The 7,776-nt window shown below is 44.6% G+C and overlaps 1 long non-coding RNA gene across 1 annotated transcript in view; it reads left to right on the forward strand.

The window, feature by feature from the left end:
• Nucleotides 1-7,131, forward strand: part of LOC146198771 (uncharacterized) — a 112,288-nt gene extending 105,157 nt beyond the window's left edge. Inside the window, exons 2-3 of the long non-coding RNA XR_014704726.1 lie at nucleotides 2,113-2,209; nucleotides 7,032-7,131. This is a non-coding gene — a long non-coding RNA (uncharacterized LOC146198771). The remainder of the gene's footprint in view (nucleotides 1-2,112; nucleotides 2,210-7,031) is intronic.
• Nucleotides 7,132-7,776: the final 645 nt, after the last annotated feature.

Below are 7,776 nucleotides of genomic sequence, written 5' to 3' on the forward strand. Positions count from 1 at the left end.
TTTGTGTTTGGCCTGCTCGAAATGTCGACAAACTTGCAGAACGGAGTCAACCGTAGAGCAGTCCCGACAGAGTAGAAGATTGAAGGCATCGTCGGCTATGCCTTTGAGGATGTGCCCCACCTTATCAGGTTCTGTCATGTCTTTGTCGACTTTTCTGCAGAGGGCCAGAACGTCTTGTATATACGTAATATAAGGCTCGGTAGATGTCTGGGCACGTGTGGCGAGGTCCCTCTTGGCGGCGAGTTGACGGCCAACCGGTTTTCCGAACAGGTCACGGAGTTTTTGTTTGCAAACATCCCAAGAGGGTATATCTGCTTCGTGTGTTTCGAACCACACGCGTGCCGTTCCGGTAAGGTAGAAGATGACATTGGCCAGCATCAGCGTGGCGTCCCACCTGTTGTGCTGGCTAACACGCTCATAAAGCGAAAGCCAGTCCTCGACGTCTACCTCATCTGTACCGCAGAATGTGCCAGGGTCACGGGGGTGGGCTACGACGACAGTTGGAGTTGCGGAGGTTGATGGAGCCGCGTCGGTTGTCATCGTAACGGTTCCGATGTGACGGCCACTGCGGAGATCCAGCGTCAGATTGTGTCGAACCCGCGACCTCCACCAAGATGTTACGGGGATGTACTTAATGTGACGGCACTGCGATGGGCTGAACTGGACGCAAGACTTCGGTAGCCGTGCAGAATCCGCTCTCTCAGCGTCGTTCTCTTTTTCAGCGCTTCGTCGTGCCTGCGTTCCTTGATCGTCGTCTTTGTCAGTGAGCACATCACTTTGGTCTCGCGTTTCCCGGTAACACTATTAACTGCTTAGTAGCCAAGCTATTTCAAGAGTTTTCTGTTAACGTCGCCCTGTCACCCAAGGACGAAAGGACAGATAAGGTCCTGCGCATGCGCATTTGCGCTCCTCTATTGCTCTATATTCCCTTAACCGATGGCGTCACGCTGTTTTAAAACATCCGAATGGCAAAAACTAGGCACTGCATTTTCAAAATGGATGTAATGAAACACTCGAGCAGTATTGAATTTAGAATGTTTTGCAATGTCTGTAAACCTAGAGATATTTACAACACGTACTTAGGGATTCCAGACACGTATACAAGACGCTACAGCACAAAATGGTCCATTAGGTCGTCCGCACTGCACAGTGTACGGGGCGCGTACAGCAAGGCCTCTGAATTAGCCAGCTAACGACAAGTCAACGCCAATTCCCAATTAGTACCCAGAATACGCATGACAGCGAGACGTCACAGCCTGCTGGGAATACTCGAAAAATGTAGCCCTAATCACCCCTTCCAGAACTCGCAGGGCCAACCAACCGTTTATCGGACCGACGGTAGAGAGTTCTGTGAAGCGAAGCAGTCAGCCCCATGAAAGCTCCCAGGTCTCTAATAACCACAAAACTCGTTCTCTGAATAGGTCGCGAACGCAAGATTTAACGAACCGCACACGCATCATGGTTGCTCATACGTGAGTAAAAGAACTCCTCTGGATTTCCTAAAGGGCAATTCGTGAAATGTAAGGACGTCATTTGCTTTTTCGCCACAACGTGGCTCTAGTTTGCAAGCTAATTGCATGTATGTAGATAAAAACAAACAAACAAAACGGTCAATACAGTAGATAGGAACAGGAAATCTAGTGATAATTGTTTAAAAAAAATACGAAAAATTGACGTGACAGCAATCTGGGAAATACGAATGCGCCTCAGTTTCAATTCTGACTCACTCCCGCTTTATAATTCATGCTTTTTTCTGTGTCCGCTTATACGACCTTTAAATTAGTTTTAATTTTAGCTGCCCCGAGTTTAGCCGCTTAGCCGAGGAACATAAAATTGTGTTCTCAGATGGCGTTTCAGGACAGTGGAGTTGAAGTTTCACGTTCTATCTTCCTGCAGGGATGCTGCCTCCCAAATTCTGTCCTGGATTATGAGCTATTATTTCTGTTTCTCCTAACGAATTCAAGGTTCTTTTCATGCTTCTTCACTTCTTTTCTCTTTTTGGCTCTATAATTTTTTACGTAGGTACGCTTAAGCCTCCGTTTGTCTTGAAATTAATTAGAAGCACTTGTCACATTAAACATCAAATCCTAACTCGCATTCTGTCGTTGCCAGGCGGGACGTAGGAAGAGACCAATAAACACAGCAACGCAGTCTTTTCAAGGAACAGTATCGCCTTCTCCAGTGTTAACGCCAAGACCCCACAAAAAAGGTAAGAACTTAATAAATCCGCTCTCTCTCTCTCTTTCTGCAAGATTCTGAAGAAATCAGGAATCAGGTGTAAACCTAAGACGTATAACACCGCAAACCGAATTTGCAAACGTTGCCTATACAAGTGCCAGGCAGAGTTGACGGTCGGAAGAGAGAAGAATCCTCATGTGTAGGACAGAGCTCGGTGGCACAGATTTGCATGCGTCCACCGTGGAGCATGCAGAGTGTGCATTGCAAATAACGAATCCGAACGACTGGGCTGGCATAGCTCTGACTTTCAGCGCAGCTGGAGCAATGCTAAACACGCATTTTATTGACAAACCGGACAAATATGCCGCCTGTCTCTGCCATAAAGGGGTTCACAGCTTGGGAAGGACCACGCACGCACGCGGCCCAGCGGGGTTTATGCCCCACGCTAATTAGTCCCAATCCTTATGTGGCGGATTGCGTTCCTCGGGAGAGGTGAAAGCAGACCATTAGTGGGACGCGTTGCCGACAAATATGCAGGATTTGTTGTGTTATTGATCTCTTAATTATTGATCTTTTAACTGCGTCTAAACTTCGCGCCGCTTTGTATTGCAAGTCGGTATCTTTAGCTCCTAACATTAGCGTTCGAAACCTTCGTTAGGTAATCCTTCCCCTGGGGCTTGATGACACCTATCTCGCAACACGTAGAAATGATTGGGTAGTCCTTGCGGCCAACCTGCATTACTTTTTTTTTACCCCCCCCCCCCCCCTCCATCCTTGTATCCCTTATTTCCCTACCCACGGTAATACATTCCACACTTTATCTTCATGTCACCCTCATTGCGCTTCCTATATGTTACCATCACTCTCCTTTCCACTTGTATGTGCTCTGCTCTATAGAATAAGCTATTACCTTGGCAATAAAATATCAGTGGCCAAACAGCAGTTCTATATCAGGGTAACACGGCACTCGTAAACCCATTAAAAGACCCCAGCTATACTGCAGCACTAGTTCTAAAGTTAAGGTCGCTTCGAAGGGTTATCCACTGATATCTAGTGGTAACGGAGCGGTGGGGTAGGAATTTATTCTTAACCAGCCTCATGCTGAATGATATGCAAATATACAAATAACTGTAGCTCAGAGGGAGCAGTAAGACAAATCAAAGAGGGCTTTGTGTAAAACCGGATTTAATCTAGCTGGTAAGCTAAGCGCCGTTGACTATACTAAAATACTACCTAGGAGATAAAACGTTGAGAAGTCATCACAACGGGACTAGAAATTTTAGCAGGAATATAAAGAGTATAAACAAAACTCTATTAAACTGCCAAATTTGAATAATGTTAAACGACAAAGTCTAATGGTCTTGGAGACCTAGAAAGGTCCAGCCAGTTGGATGATATTGGTCGTACAAGAACACAGAACCGTTGAAAATAAAAACATTCTATTTCACAACTCAAGCGCTTTCTAAAACAGTGCATAAAAAGCCTCATAGTGCAACAGATACAGAGTTTTAGAGAGAGATTTTGCGTTCTGAGTGCTCACAGGGTATGCATGTTATTGAGATATGCTTATCTTTAACAGGCGAGTGCATACAGGGGTTTCATGCTATTTATCTACTTAGCGATCTTCCATCCAAGTGGCAGCAACCGGGGAGAGGAAGGCGGCTGAAATTTAGACGTAGGTTCTGGGTAGTAATAAAGACATTATTAGGGGAAAGCGTTAAAAACCACGTTCCCCGGGATATTCTTAGTCCGTGTGGGCGTTTTCATTTGGAAGAAAAATTCCCGGCATATAGCCGGGAACTGAGAACATCCGCGTAATTACTTATTTTGTAAGCTCGATGCGTGCCCAGCTTCGTGGGTCAATGAGCAGTTTTCAAAAGTTCTTCCTAGAAGTCAGTAGCAAGTGATCTTCTGAACCCTGCTTTCATTCCTCCCATTTAGAGAACGTGACTTGGAATTCAGGATTTTCTAATTAGGGATTGCTATTCTTAAAGAGTAACTTAACGGCCCCAACTGCTTCTATTTCCCTAAATAATAAAACAAACAAACCTGTGTCTCCTGCTGCAGAAGCTGTTGAGCTCATAGATGGCCGCCATACAATGCACCTTCGCGCCCAGTATGATACTCAGGCTTGCTTTTCATGCCGAGTGCTCTTTTAACTGGAGTAAAATAATCTACAAGTGCGGTACATTGCGGGTAGAGGGAGATCTGCGCTGGGATCAGTACCTAGTAGCTCGCACACTCTTAATTAGGCAAAACGCGCAGCTATTCTAAATAGAAGCTTAAGACCCCGGGTTGCTTCTTACTCTCGAGCCAATGGGTCCCCTTTTATTCTCCGAGGGCAGCACAGAGAGAAGATTTCGGCACCAGAATGTCATAGTATAGCAAAACAAATGAACAAATTAGAAAATTAGAAGGGGGGGGGGGGGGGGTAGCAATACAGCGAATGTTTCTGCGGACACCAGGATTTAATATGCCGCCGTCACAACGTTGGAATAAAATTAACCTTCGGTCCTAGCAACTTGCTGTTGTCGTTCGCCTCTACCAACAATTGAGTTATCTGTCTGTCTTCTTTTATTTTTCTCCTTCCTCTTTGTCTTCTTCTTCTTTCTTCCTCCAACTGCTGGCACAGCTCTCGGTCTATACCACGTGACAGTTGCTGGGCAAGGGTGACGGGTTTGGTTTGTGGGGTTTAACGTCCCAAAGCAACTCAGGCTATGAGAGACGCCGTAGTGGAGGACGGGGCACGGTGCTACGTTGCCATACCGACGGCTTGAAAAGCTAGCGCAGTGTAGCTTTCGCTCAAAAAGCGAAAATCGAAAGTGTTTGTAAAGCCGTTATCGTGAATAGTACTACGCCATCAGCTTGGTGATCACTGCCAAATTTAACATTTTGTTTTAGTAAGGAACAAACCGTGTTATTTCCTACCGTCAACGATTAGCTTCACAGTACAGGTACACAAAGACGGAACGACACCTGTCGGGCTAAAACGCATTTTCATGCATGACTAGAGATTAAACAGAAAGAAAAAGGAAAGCCACGCGTTGAAAATTGTTTGCATCTTACGTACGCTAATAGATACGCTAATATTATTGAAGGATCATCAGGGTTCATGCTCCTTGAAATCATGGTTGTTTATTTATAATACTAATGGAATAAAAATTGTACCTCTTTGACACCTATAGACGCTGAACGTTTCCTTTTCAATTCTGCGTTTCGTTATAAGATAGCTGCGTGTGTTTGTTTTCGAAATTATAGGCATGTAAAATGAACCAGCGCAAGACCAGTACAAAATATATTTTATTGTGTCTAACGCTCTACTCTGTACAACAGAGCCACTCAATGCAACTTTCATTACGTGCACCGTTTGGCGACGATTTCATACTTTCATCATAGTATTCAGCGACTGGCGCCTGAAACATTTAATAAGAGACTTGCCAGGTTAACAATGTAGCTGACTATAATAAAGCCTAACTAGCGCTATGTATACGTTTCAAAATTACCCATGTAAAACTTGGTCTTGATTTGAAAGTAAACTAACAACTTGAATGTGCCTAAAAGCCACGTTTTATAAATATAGGTTCAGAAAGTACAGCTGAAAGGTATCACAATAGTACGAGTTTAGCATAAAGAGTACGAAGGTTTCATTTTATTGTTACTACCTGGGTCTGTGAAACAGCGAACCCAGTCTTAGGGAGAAAATGCATAGCCCTACTTGTTTTCTAGAGCCGATGACCTAGGCTGGAAAAATTTAAAAATAGTCTTGAATATTCATATACAGAAGACTAAGGTTATTTTAAACAGCCTAGGGAAGAAAGAGCAGTCCACCATAAATAGTGAACCACTGAAAATAGTAGGCGAGTATATGACTACTTATGACAGGTTCTAGTGAAGCTGAGAACGGAAGGGTTCTAGTCAAGCTGAGAACAACGCTGAGAGCTATGGACCGAAAAATGATAGGCGTGACGATAATAGGACGCTTTGTGGGTCAGAGAAAAAACTTGAGTTAATGACATTCTAGTGGAAATAAAGACGAAATGGGCATGAGCATGTCATGTAGTGCGACGAGAGGATAACTGGTAGTCGCGAAAGGTAACAAGTTGGATGCTAAGGAAGGAAGGTGTAGTAGGGGACGGCAGAACGTTATGTGGGCGGATGAGGTTAAGAAGTTTGCTGGGATCAAGAAGATGCAGCTAGCACAGGACCGCGTTAATTAGAAGACCATGGGAGAGGTCTTCGCCAGCAGTGTGTACACTCCGCCTGACGGTGATTATTATTATGTCATGGCGACTCTGTGATTTGAAGCAAGCGCTTGTAAATGGGTCTGATCCGCATCGCTTATACCCTCTGCCTGTGGTACACTTATGATTTTAAATAATTTCCCGATATTTCTTGCAGTTTTTTTTTGTATTTGCTAAATATCGCCGTAGTTTGTTTCGCAATATTTAACATCCAAAAGCGACCTACGCTATGATGAGACTACGTACTCATGAACTCCAAAACTTTTGGCCACCTGTGACTCTTTAACGGGCACTAGCATCATACAGCACAAGGTGCCTTTATATCCTTCATCATTGAAATGTGGTTTCCGCGACAGAGAAGAGCCTGCGTAGTGGGTGCTACCATTCGATAGATTTAAACAAGGATATAGGGTGTGGCCAAAGTGAAAAACGAATAATAGAGGTTAATTATACACCTAAAATGAGTAAACTCAGTTTGTAAAAAAAAAGTTACACTTTATTGTTGTGCGCGTCCCATTAAAACGGCGCCTGAAAACAATCTCACTAACTGAAAAATGTGAGTCGGAGAAGAGACAAACTTTTATTAAGAGAAGCGGGAAATATTCGCCCCAGGTGGGCAGCCTCTGCAGCTCAGGCGCCGGCCGTGAACCCGAGCCATGTCTTTAGACCGGTGATGAAACAACGCTTGTCATCCAGGCTGGGACTTGACAGGTGGGTCTCGCACTGCTCTTCCGTTAGATCCCTGGTGGTTATCGTACCCTGTGGTCGCTCGCCTCCCCACATCTTATGTTTTAGGGTGTTTACCACTTCATAAAATGTGAATGCACATTTGTAGGTGGTGGGCAGTATCCTTTATAATAAGGTTCCGTGGAGATGACTGTTGGTTTTTACTTTTCGAAGGGTGACTGCTTCGTCTCTAGTTAGTTTCGGGTGAGGTGAGAAATATTTTGTTCTGTCAAGTCTCTAAGGCAGGAGGATATCAGTATACTTCCTGGGTGCATCCTGAGTTCTCCGAAATCCCTCTGGAAGTGATTCTCGGTTATCGTATCCTTGAGCTGAGGCGTTGACGGCCGCATTTCCTTGCAGGTGAGTGTGTCCCGGAGTCCATAGGATGTAATCGTCTGGGAGGTGGCGCTCTGTATTTAAGGATTTAAAGTGCTATGCTTTAAATGCTTCCCCGTTGGTAATTCCTATATGCAGACTGCGAATCACTGAGTATTATGTCATATACATTAAACATCAAGAGGGCTAAGGCAATTGCAGTTTCTTCTAATGCGTCGGTGTTATTTTCAATGCGTCCGCTTTCAGGACATATGTCGGCAGTTTTAGTGTGTCCAGTACTGGTCCGCATTCCAGG

Source organism: Amblyomma maculatum, chromosome 2 (genome assembly GCF_055883805.1).
Source record: "Amblyomma maculatum isolate TAMU_Amacu chromosome 2, ASM5588380v1, whole genome shotgun sequence".
In the NCBI taxonomy this organism is placed as follows: Eukaryota; Metazoa; Arthropoda; class Arachnida; order Ixodida; family Ixodidae; genus Amblyomma; species Amblyomma maculatum.